This window comes from Cygnus atratus, chromosome 4, assembly GCF_013377495.2.
Source record: "Cygnus atratus isolate AKBS03 ecotype Queensland, Australia chromosome 4, CAtr_DNAZoo_HiC_assembly, whole genome shotgun sequence".
NCBI lineage: Eukaryota > Metazoa > Chordata > Aves > Anseriformes > Anatidae > Cygnus > Cygnus atratus.
The window spans coordinates 23,117,357-23,129,322 of record NC_066365.1 but is presented as its reverse complement, the minus strand read 5'-3'; the positions used below and the strand labels follow the sequence as shown (position 1 = coordinate 23,129,322).

Below are 11,966 nucleotides of genomic sequence, written 5' to 3'. Positions count from 1 at the left end.
ATTTTTGAAAGAAAACTATAATTAAGTAGACTCTTAGAACTCCATCACACCTTTTTAACTTGCCTTTGTGAAATCATAAGGCATGCTGACCCAGGAACTTGCTGTGCAGATTCAAGCAGGTGCTGCAGGGAGAAAGGAGAGAGTTCTTATCTTCTGCTTTCTTACACCACCGAGGAGACTGATCTGGAAAGCGTTGAAAAGGAGGTCAGAGAAATGAGCTGGATCAGTTCCAAAGGTTTTCTAAGTGCTCTTTTTCTCTAAATACATAGAAGAGGGAGTACCTCTCTCATTCATGTTTTTCTGGGTTCAAAACGAGGTGTTCTCATTTTTTGTTTGGCTCCATACCTTCATGAGATATTTTCATTACACATTTTGGCTTATGAATAAGCAGTCTACTACATTATGTGCAGTGGGGTAATACTCTTCCATAAACTTGATAAGTAAATAGTCTTTGTAGTCATGGAGTATATTCTTAAATATATATATATATATTCATCCAGTTCATTTTCTAGTAGATTCTTTCTTGTTTCATCAGTTTTAATAAGAGCTGAAATGCTTTTTCTAATAAATCGTAACAGTCGATTACATATAAAAGCTTCTCAGCTCTTAATTTTTACTTCTATTTTTTGCTAAAATTGGATCGTTAAAAATATATTTCATTTTAATAACTATTTGGTCACATCTTATTTAGAATAACTGCATTGTTTCTCCTCAGCGTTCTTGAGGGTAGCGACCATTGACTATTCAATACACACATAAAGGAATTTGCTTAACCATTGTCAGAAAATGAATTACCCAGTTAATATATGTTTTTTTATGCTTATATGGCTTTTTTCTATTTGGTAGCCTAAATGCTCTTGTTTTATTATACATAAATAGTTTCATTACTGCACAGCAAGAGTATGAGGAAATTATACCCTATCATTTCAAGAAGTTTGTCATCTCAGTTACAAAAGGAACTAAAACATGCACTATTTGGAAGGAGATGCTATTTGGAAGGACTGTTAGTGCCAGGGCAATTCTCCATCTAGTGCATTGATGCCATTGCATTATATATATTACGTCTACGTTGGGCAGAACATAAAATGGTATACAGAGACCCATCTTTCCTTCTCCTTCAGGACATCTTTGAAGTAATCAGTATCTTTTTTAGAATATTTTAAAATGGTTGGTTTTTATTTTCATTAAATTCTTAAGTCTCTGGGGAGCCTAAGTTAGTAAAAAATTAACCGTTTAAAAAAAAAAAAAAGTTTTATTTTCAATTATCTTTTTTGCAAAGAGCACTAAAATAAGGGTAATTTTATCACATAATCTACAATTTTGAAAACATACCCCCTTTTTTTGTTTTTCAGCATTTCTGCAAACTCTTTCTCTCTCTCTCTGTATATCCACCTACGATCACAAAATCTAGCAAGCTATTTTTTTGCTGAATAAATAAGTATTCATATTTAAGATATGTCTCATGTAAGGGGAACCTGCCTTTGATATGCCTTTGTTTGGTTAGCTCTTAACCAATTGATTTCTAACTTTGAAATCTGCTACACACAGTATATTTTAAATGTACCCAAAGCTCAGAGACAACATAACCTTACCAATAAATATTAGTTCTTTATAAAGTATATAAAGTATAATTAGACAAAAGTTGAAGTAACATAAATTATAAAATCTTTTATCAACATTAGTATTATTGACACTGATAAAGCAGACTTATAGAATATACAAAGCTATTAAAAATCTTTGTTTAAACAAGATAGCTTATTTAGTGAAATAAAATACATAACAGAACCTGTGTGAAAGATTTGCTATGCACTTTAATTGTGGATATAAATCACATTGAATATCATTTAAAGTTCAGTAATGGCCTTAAGTTAAAAGAGAGAATCATAATGGTTTTATCCAAAATAATGTTGTATTAATATTGAAACTAATTCCCCTTTGTCTACTTGGCAAGTTTTACCATGTGATATTTATAACCAGGGTTCATTTTTTCAGACCTGTTAATGGTGTTTTTCATCTTTATTTTCCCATGTCTTATCCCTCTTGTCTAATTACACCGTACTTTCTGTGATCTGAAACAGCTCTAAACTTACAGGAAACGGTAATTATTTCCTTCACTGTCTTATAATTTGTCAGTTCGGTGTGAGACGTACAACAATACAGAAAACTTTCAATGCTTTTTGTTCATTGAAAACATCTGATTTCATTCCAAAAAAATATCATTTGTTTGAAAAGGAGTACTGAAAAAAAAAAAAAAACACAGCTTGAAAATGCAATAATCAGATTTATTTCAAATGTAGCTGTTCCTTCCAGGACTTGAATATTTGCTACATCAAAAAGGTTTCCTCTGTTATAAACAAGAAAATTTCCATTGGCACACATACAAAGAAGGATGAATGACATCTCGAAGAAAAACTGACACCAGGAACTTTTTACAATGAAATTTGTGGCTGAATATCTCCCTTACAACAAAGGCCAATTTTCATATTATTAGTACAGATCTTTTGTATTTCTTAGGGGATGACAAAAGAAAGCATGAAAGAATTAGAGATTCCTCACTAAAATTCTTCCTTTCAGTTATAAAAGTGTTTTCAGAGGTACATATGAGTATTAAGAGTTGCATATGAGCACACTGATCATGCCCAGTACTTCACACTTCTAAAAAGCATGATCGCAGTAAAAGGTAACAGTTAAACATAAGCTTAGCTTTAAGGAATTGAACAATCTTTTTAAATTGTATCATTTCAACCTCTATGGGACAGTTCACATGCTGAATGCAGGCATGATTACATGTTTTCCTGAACAGACTACAATCCAGAAAAGCAGTGAACATTTGCTCCTGCAGATGGCATGTGTAAAATAAATAGACTCTTACGTCACGTAAGGGAAATTCCTTCCAATTTGTTTTACAGAGTAGGAATGAAAAGTTTCCTTCCACATTTTGATTTGCATCCCAAGTCATGATTGAGTAATCATATTTTCTTCACAAGTACCACATTCACCATTGATCACTGAGAACTGCTCAGGTATCATTCAGCTGGAGATTAAGAGAATTTCATTCATTTAGGTTCTCTTTGTTCCCTTATGTCTCACTAATTCTTTCCCTGTTAGGAAAAAGAGATATTTACTAATAAAAATCAAGAAAAAGATAAGAGATAAACACTCACATTTCCCCCTCCTTCTACAGCACTGTTATTAAAGAAAACGTTCACACTTGGAATATCTGAAGTTAAGGCTGAAAGTAATTTTGTGTTGCTTTCCATGCACAGTATATAACACAAAGCTATGTTAGCCAGGCACTTGAGTGGCTGCCTGAAAAGTACTTGCATAGGAAGACAATTTTGCTTAGATGTTCTAAGAGGAAAAGCCTGTGGATTTTGACATTTTTTCCTTTTAGAAGGAGAATTAAATTATTCACTGAGCTCTCAAGGGGCTTCTGAGCTGGGATTCCTGAAGTTAAAAGACAAAACAAAGTACTGCGTTCTGCTGTTGCTTCCCTCTTGAATATACTTGTGGATCCAAAGTGTAGATGTGGAAGTAAATTGCTTAAAAGCCCAAGATCGTTTATTACTTTTTAAAGATTTTTATTGCTCATTAATTTAAAAAAAAAATAATCCTAATGTAATACAGTATTTGTTCTGGTACAGCATCCATCCATTTATCATAGAATTTTTAGTCCTCCTGGCTTTTTCACTTAAATATATTTTGCATCAGAAAAATAAGAAAAGGGAAAAAAAATACAAATTCCATCTTTATTTTAAAACATTTTTCCTTTGTTCCTTATGTGCAAATTAATTTATCAATGTTTTTAAAACCCTGAAAGAGTGAAGCTGTATTATTCAGACTGAATGGAGGTATGAGACTCAAGCAATCAAATATTCTAATTTGTGTTTACCCTGCCTGGATGCACTGGGCATATCTCACTTCTCTGTCATGCTCTGATCCACTGTTGCTAGGGAGAGAGAATATGAGGGTAAAATAACTTTATGTAGTAAAATTGATTTAAATTACAACAGTCATTCTCACAATAATCCTTTTAATTGCTCTTAGGAATTATGAAATTAATTAAGAAATATCTTGTGGCATCTCCTCAATTTAAAAATAAAATATTGATTTAACTAATTGAATGGTTAGAACCTTGTGAAAAGTAATCATCTTAGCTTTTATTTTTATTGAAAGAATAAAACAAGAACAAAAACCAAAACAAAAAAATTGAATGTGCCTAATAAAGAAATATTTCTGTTTTGAATCCATTTCACCATCTCATGCCTCCCCTTATCAGCTAAACCAGATGAGATTAGTGGTGTCTTGAGTCCTATTAAGAGGAAGAAAACCTTTGTTTTTTACTTGGTAGCGCTCACTTTTCTGTCATTTTGTCTCTTTCTAAGCCTTTGTGTTCAACTTAAACTGCTGGGAAAATGCATTAACCTTTAAAGGGAAGTGGCAAAAGAATTTAATATGTGAAGTACAAAAAATATTTCCTTCAGCTGTAGGACTTGTTTTCTTTTTGTATTCACTGGTTACGCAGTGTTTACTATTGCACACTATTAGCTAGGCTTAATTAGGTGAGATGGGACATAGACATTTAGGAATAGAGTTCCTCCACAACTTATATATACCATGAGTCAAATGATGACAGGAATTGCAAGTGACAATGAACTTGTACCTGCATTGCCCAGCCCTCAGTTCCGTGAGTTCTGGAGTTCTGCCTCTGCCACAATTTAGAGCTCTGATCACACTGCTTGCGAATGCTTGCCAATGATTATGAGGTAAAAAAAGAGAAGATGTTCTTGTCCCTGCTCTCTTTTCTTTATTTACACCTCCTCTAGCAATAATGCAATGACAAAGTAATCATTCTTTCTTCAGAGTACTGGAAAAATTCCATATTCTGGAACTGAGACTTTCACAGCAAATAATGCTGATCTAGTTCCACCAGATGTGTAACACAAAATCTGCTATTCTGTACCTGGAATCTAGATAAATTGTTGTTTTTTAGTTTTTAGCATCCATTTTATTCATCTGCAATTCTGCTATTAAAGACAATGCACTCTGCATTTAAATTAAAAGCACCTCATTAATGAACAAAAATGAACAAAGAAAGAATTATAGTAAAAACATTAAAGTGGAGACAGCTGGGATGGGAGAGAAACTCTCTGTTCAATAAGGGCAGGATTCTGTATAAGGGTCATGAATATTACTTAAGCAATGGGCCATTAGGGCGGTGCGGTTATCATGAAATAATCTCACCCCTGGAGAGATAACTATGGACCAGATGCAGCCATGTGCTTCTAAGCACCCAGGGGTGTAGTTATCATGATAATCACACCTGCTGATTTTGCGTCATTGCCACTATAAAATTTCCTGTATTTCGTCTCAGGACAAATATAACAGTGTTTAAGTATATTATTCTGACCACAGAAAATTGCCAATTAATGTAAGAATAGTTAAGCAATTTAAGCTATGAAGCTACTGCAAAACCACATAAAAATCTGGCAGAGCCAGTAGGAAGTAATACTTATAAGGTACACTTGAACAAAATTAATCTTTTCAGAGGAGGAAGGGTCCATTTAAGGTATTTGAAAAGCAAGGCCATATCATACACTCCACCAAGACAAAGACAGAGCACCTGTCTTTTCTTCTACACTTGCCCAAATCTAAACTCTTAGTGGGAAAAATAAAATAAAATAAAATACTGAAGGACTCAGTACCTGGAGCAAAAAGCTTTAGGTAACCTTTTCCCCCCCCCCCCAAAAAAAAAAAAAACACTATCTCTCTCTCCTTAAGTGCTAATCTCCTGAGAAATTCCAAAGATTTGAATTCATATCATATGCAGCAAGGACCCCACTTTCTTTTGTCTGGAGACAATGGTTGGGATGGCTGTTGGCAAAATATTCACAGTTCCCCCAGGGAGATGAGCTGTCAAGTAATAATAAGGCAGCAAGGAACAGCAGGGAACAGGGCCTGGGCTTCTGTGGAAATACAGTTGAATCTGACTTGCTTTAAATGCTAGGGGATCCAACTAAAGAGTACGTGGTCTGCGCTCTTCACTGAAACAGTGTAACCTCACCCAAAAAATATATTTGAAAAAATATGCAGATGGAGTTTCATCTTTGAGAAAATTGGAAAAAAATAACTAAGGAAATTTAAACAGTAAATGAGGAAAATTCTATAAGTAATTGTTATAATAAGCAAGAGAACAATCATATATAAGATAATTATTTTCTCTTCACCTCAGTGAATTAATGGTGTTCATGTACTGTTAGAACTGTATCTGAAGTTTCATTAGTTTTGGTTTGGAGAACCAAAATACGTTTAACAAGATTATGTAAAAAAAAAAAAAAAATGTGCTGCTCACTTTTCCACGTCTCCATTATTATAGCCCTTCATCATTTGAAAAACGAACAAACAAATAAAAACACTTTTATTTGCTTGAAAGTATCTTTATTATTATTTGTGTTTCAGTGTCTCAGATATTTTTAATGTGCCCCCAAACTAACTTTGTTTTAATTCTTCCTCAAGGAATTTAAAATAAAATTGCTCTATCTATGGAAGGGAAACTAAAGTTAAGACCTATATAAAAATTACAGAAATGATGTTATTTACTATGCAGGATGTAATTCATAATACACCATCATTAAGGAGAATGGAAGATGAAAAGCAAAGGAAGGACATCTTTTGAATGACAGTCAAGCTCTGGCTATGAACTTTGCTAATGCTGTGGACTTCAGCTCATGAGTTCATTCTCACTTGAAAATTCAGTTTGAAATACAAAAGACATGAAGGGCTTTACCACTAAGCTAATAAATTGCTAGGAAAAAAAAATGTTGGTGGTTTCAGAGCATATAATTTTCAAAGTCCAATGGACATTCCTTTTCTTTTTGAGCAGGGAATGGGAGAAAGCATTCAAAAATTTTGTGGTTGTGCTGAGTTTAGACTTTTGTAACAGGAACACTGGAAAGTGACATGCAGTTCTTCTTTGTCTGTCTTCCCAGTCAGAGAGCCTGGTATAAGAGGTGAATAGATTATGCATGTATAAAATATTTTATCACTTTGCTAGCATCAGTGAGACATTTATTTAAGAATCCTTGAGCAGCAGCACAGTTTCATCGTGATCTCTCTCTCTCCCTCTCTCTCTCAAAAGATGCTTAGACACTAGGTAAGTTTCTAGCAATTTAAAAGTATTTAAGAGTTAATTTAGCTGTTTCCTTCTCCTCTGCATGTGTTCTCGTAGATGGATTCTGGGGTACAAGGAAGAAGGATGTAATAAGGCAATTTCCTTAAGTGAACAGGCAGACATAAGATTTTCTAATTAACTCCTCTCCCCTATTTTAGCTTATGCAGATGTAAGTTACCTAATTGCTACTTTACTGGCTCTGCATAGATTGGTTGTCTTCTAATGGCATCTGTATGTTTTTTGCTTCACTGACATTATAGGACTCATTGCTGTGATCTAAATAGGAAAGCTATATTGCCTGAGCTTGAAATAGGAGAAAATGGCATACTAAAACTTCAACATACAATATCTTATTTTTTGCTGTTTAGTGTAAGAACTACAACATGCAAAGCAAGTAACAATCTGAGTCAAATTTAACTGCATCTATAACAGGCTGATTCACCTGTCTGTTCGTACACATGATGCCAATGGTGCTGGAGCATACAATTGGTTTATTTTGTTTTGAGAAATAATATGTGCAAATAATCTGACTAATGCAAATATTCCACAACTCAGAACATTTTAATGCTTTGGTAATGTCATTAGTCATTCAGTACCTTCCTTTCCTTTGTCTTATTTTAGCATCTCCTCCTATTATGGTTCAAAATTGGAACACCATGAATAGCTTTCCCAGATGTAACAGCAAAATAATAACAGAGGACAGAAAAGTATGTGTTTGAAGAGGTAGAAAGAAATCAGGGATGTTAACATGACAACAAAACAAAATAACTCTATTGGACAGAAGTATGAAGGGGAGAATGAGGGTGAGGCATGCAGCATTATGAGTGTTAGTAAGAATGGGAAAACACTGTGTTTCAGTAATAAAACATGCTGAAATTGAAGGTATTTTGAGCTCCTGGCTGGATGGGATATTAAATGCAAGTACAGTTATATTTGATATAGTGTAGAGAATTTATGAGATGGAAATATCTGGGAACACTGTTGAACAGAGGCCCTTTGATAAGGAGGGAACTGGATCCTTCCTAAAAGGAGGAAAAAAATCTGCATGGAAATGAGTTATATGGAGAGATGGCATTCCTGGAATAGGAAATTTGGATATGGAGGAATAAGAAGACACAAAGAATCACAGCAGTAAGGAAGTGATTTTCAACAAAGCCATGAAAGAACAGGAATCAGAAGTTACAGGGAATAATGAGGTTATGAGTCATGCTCCTGTCATGTGCTACAGGCAGTGTGACTCTATAGGACTGAGTAATAGCATCACATAATTTTTTAAAGAATCTGTGTACAACACTTAGTATTTACCAGTTACAGAGAAAGACATCGATCTAGATTTGGGACATGTTGATTTTTAAAGGTGTGTGTTTAAAGACAGACTTAATGAGAAAGCTGTTAATTTTTTTAGTTCATTGATTTATATTACTCTAGTAACACTGATACTTCTGGTCTTTAGTAATCACTTGAAAAACAAGTTGTCTGTTTAGCAAGCAGCTCAGTAAACTTTTTTATTGTTTTTCATATATTATTGTTTCTCCACTGATAATTTAACTTGGTTCATTTTTTAATTTATTTTCTGACTTCTATCAGCCATCAATCTTTCCATCTGAACTGAGAATGAATGGTTTCCTCCAAAGAAAATTATAATTCAAACTATTAAATTCAAGGACATGTAGTATTCAAAGAGGGTTGCTTTTGTAAGTGACTAAATACATAAGTGAAGCTGAATTTTCCAGTAGCCACAAAAACAGTTTATTAAGACTATGCCCTGTAGTGAGGGAAGGTGTTAGCTTTTTTCCTAGAGTGTAATGTCTTAGAATTTATAGAACAAAAACAAACAGAATATTTATAAATACTTGTAAAATGAAAACAAATGTGAAATCTGTCATACTGAAGTAAATTTCACATCCCACATATAAACAAGGGATATCAGTGCTCTAGTGATCCTCAGGCCTCTTGATTAGAACATGCAAGAAAAGTGCCTTGACACAGACAGAGAAATTTCTTCAGGAAGAAATGAGCGCCAGCTTATGTACAAGAAAATACTCTTTAGTGTTAATTAGCTATCTGCTGCCAAATCATTGTTCATCCTTACTACGCTTAGGTTAGACCTCACTTAGCCTGACAGCCTTAATAATCACCTTTCATCTAAGTAAGAATATGATAAAACCACTGACTATCTCCATCCCAAACACACAGCTCCATCCAAAAAAAAAAAAAAAGCGAGTGAAGATACATTTCTGGCCAGTGTTTTGCCTGAAGTCACAAAATCAAGAAGTACTGGTTAAATGGCAAAGTCAAACTAATGTGCATTGAAGTGCATTCCCTTCCTTAGTCATGCTTTTATTACCATGTACTAAATTAAATCAAGGTTTTTGCTTACAGTTTGCCTCAGCTGTTGTACCTGGGCATAAAGAAAACCTCCTGGAAAATGGGAGTGCAAAACTTACAGGCTGATTGGGTGTGGTTTTCTCAGAACGAGACAGGTAGCAAAACTACATTTTGCCCTAAGGTAAAAAGGAAGCTAAAGGGTTTTTAGGTGCATGCTGCCTAAAAAGGTCTTGGAGCAGTAAACAAAACTTGCTTTACTGTTTGATTTATGCTGTGTTCAGTGAATCAAAGCTTTATTTGTAAAGCGGACTTCATCAAGAGAGTAATGCCTGACTGAATCATCATTTTCTCATCCTGAATAGAATGACTCACAAAAAAACTGAGTTTTGCTAGCTCTACAAAAGAAGAGATGATAGAATATCAGCTACAATATTGAACTGCAGCCTCTTAGGACTTTTCTGACCCAGTTTTGGATTTCAGTTTCAAGTGAGTTCTGTCTGTGCTGATGGAAATCCTCCCTGATACTTCAGACCTTCTTGGAAAAACAAACAAACAAATGAAACCACTAACTTATATGTTCAAGTTATCTTGGGGCTAGAGTTTATGCTTGAGCTTAAACTAATGGATTCCCAAAATGACTTTTCTGTTGTCCTTCCCATTGAACTTATTAAGGAGTATAGTACTTATTTCCAATCCAGGATGATGATACAATGATAACTTGTTCATACCTGAGGTTCTGCTACATATGGTAGCACAATTAGATCAAGCCATTCAGCTTGTTAGTCTTGAGCCCTATCTCAAGAATCAGATTTCAAAGATGCAATGTGATACTAAACATTTTCCAGAATCCTTTAGGAATGCTAGGTTCATAATATTTAGTCCTTGATGCATTTCAGAGCAGTCTCAGTCCTCTGCTTGTCCTCACTGTATAGTTCTGTGTTTAGTGTCTGTCATTAATACACACTCGCTATCATGTGCTCTGGTTGGCAGATATGGTCTTTTAACATGAAGAGAATGCTACTGCATGCACTTAGTTTTGGGAGCAGAGGAAAGCTCTCCAATCTTAAGAGAAAGAGCAGTCACCATAAGAACACCTTCACAGAATTCTAATTTGGGATGAAGGGAGGAAGGAAGGGAGGGAGGGAGGGAGGGAGGGAAGAAGGAAGGAAGGAAGGAAGGAAGTACGGAAGGAAGGGAGGAAGGAAGGAAGGAAGGAAGGAAGGAAGGAAGGAAGGAAGGACAGAAGGGAGGGAGGAGGGAAGGGAGGAAGGGAGGAAGGAAGGAAGGGAGGGAGGAAGGAAGGAAGGAAGGAAGGAAGGGAGGAAGGAAGGAAGGAAGGAAGGAAGGAAGGAAGGAAGGAAGGAAGGACAGAAGGGAGGGAGGGAGGGAGGAAGGAAGGAAGGAAGGAAGGAAGGAAGGACAGAAGGGAGGGAGGGAGGGAGGAGGGAAGGAAGGAAGGGAGGGAGGGAGGGAGGAAGTAAGGAAGGAAGGGAGGGAGGGAGGGAGGGAGGAAGGGACGGAGGGAGGGAGGAAGGAAGGAAGGAAGGAAGGAAGGGAGGGAGGGAGGAAGGAAGGAAGGGAGGGAGGGAGGAAGGAAGGAAGGAAGGGAGGGAGGGAGGAAGGAAGGAAGGAAGGAAGGAAGGGAGGGAGGGAGGGAGGGGAGGGAGGAAGGAAGGAAGGGAGGGAGGGAGGGAGGGAGGGAAGGAAGGAAGGAAGGAAGGAAGGAAGGAAGGAAGGAAGGAAGGAAGGAAGGGAGGGAGGAAGGGAGGGAGGGAGGAGGGAAGGAGGGAAGGAAGGAAGGAAGGAAGGAAGGAAGGAAAGAAGGAAGGAAGGGAGGGAGGGAAGGAGGGAGGGAGGAGGGAAGGGGGGAAGGGGGAAGGAGGGAAGGAAAGAGGGAAAGAAGGAAGGAAGGGAAGGAAGGAAGGAAGGAAGGAAGGAAGGAAGGATGGAAGGAAGGAAGGAAGGAAAGAAGGGAGGAAGGGAGGAAGGAAGGAAGGAAGGGAGGGAGGAAGGAAGGAAGGGAGGGAGGGAGGGAGGGAGGGAGGAAGGAAGGAAGGAAGGAAGGGAGGGAGGGAGGAAGGGAGGAAGGAAGGAAGGGAGGGAGGAAGGGAGGAAGGAAGGGAGGGAGGAAGGAAGGAAGGAAGGGAGGGAGGGAGGGAGGGAGGGAGGATGGAAGGAAGGAAGGAAGGAAGGAAGGAAGGAAGGAAGGAAGGAAGGAAGGAAGGAAGGAAGGAAGGAAGGAAGAAAGAAAAAGAAAGAAAGGAAGAAAGAAAAACCCACAACTGTCAAGGTGGGCTACTGTAACCTCTATGTCTCCATTAAAAGAAAATTTCCTGTTACATACAGATCAACCCTATCCAGCTATGTTAATTACCACCCTCTTGAACCTTACTTTGCACAGTCTGCGCTTTTCTGCTGGTTTGAATTTCATGCTAAATGTAAGCTGTGCTCCTGTCTTCTTGCCTAG

The 11,966-nt window shown here is 36.7% G+C and overlaps 1 long non-coding RNA gene across 2 annotated transcripts in view; it reads left to right on the top strand.

The window, feature by feature from the left end:
* The first annotated feature begins 6,929 nt into the window (after positions 1 to 6,929).
* Positions 6,930 to 11,966, top strand: part of LOC118253509 (uncharacterized) — a 36,571-nt gene continuing 31,534 nt past the window's right edge. Inside the window, exon 1 of one of the 2 annotated variants that reach the window (XR_004780450.2) lies at positions 6,930 to 7,010. This is a non-coding gene — a long non-coding RNA (uncharacterized LOC118253509). Of the gene's footprint in view, positions 7,011 to 7,058; positions 7,154 to 11,966 lie in introns of those variants that run through there. The other variant, XR_007708231.1, reaches the window with a different exon arrangement.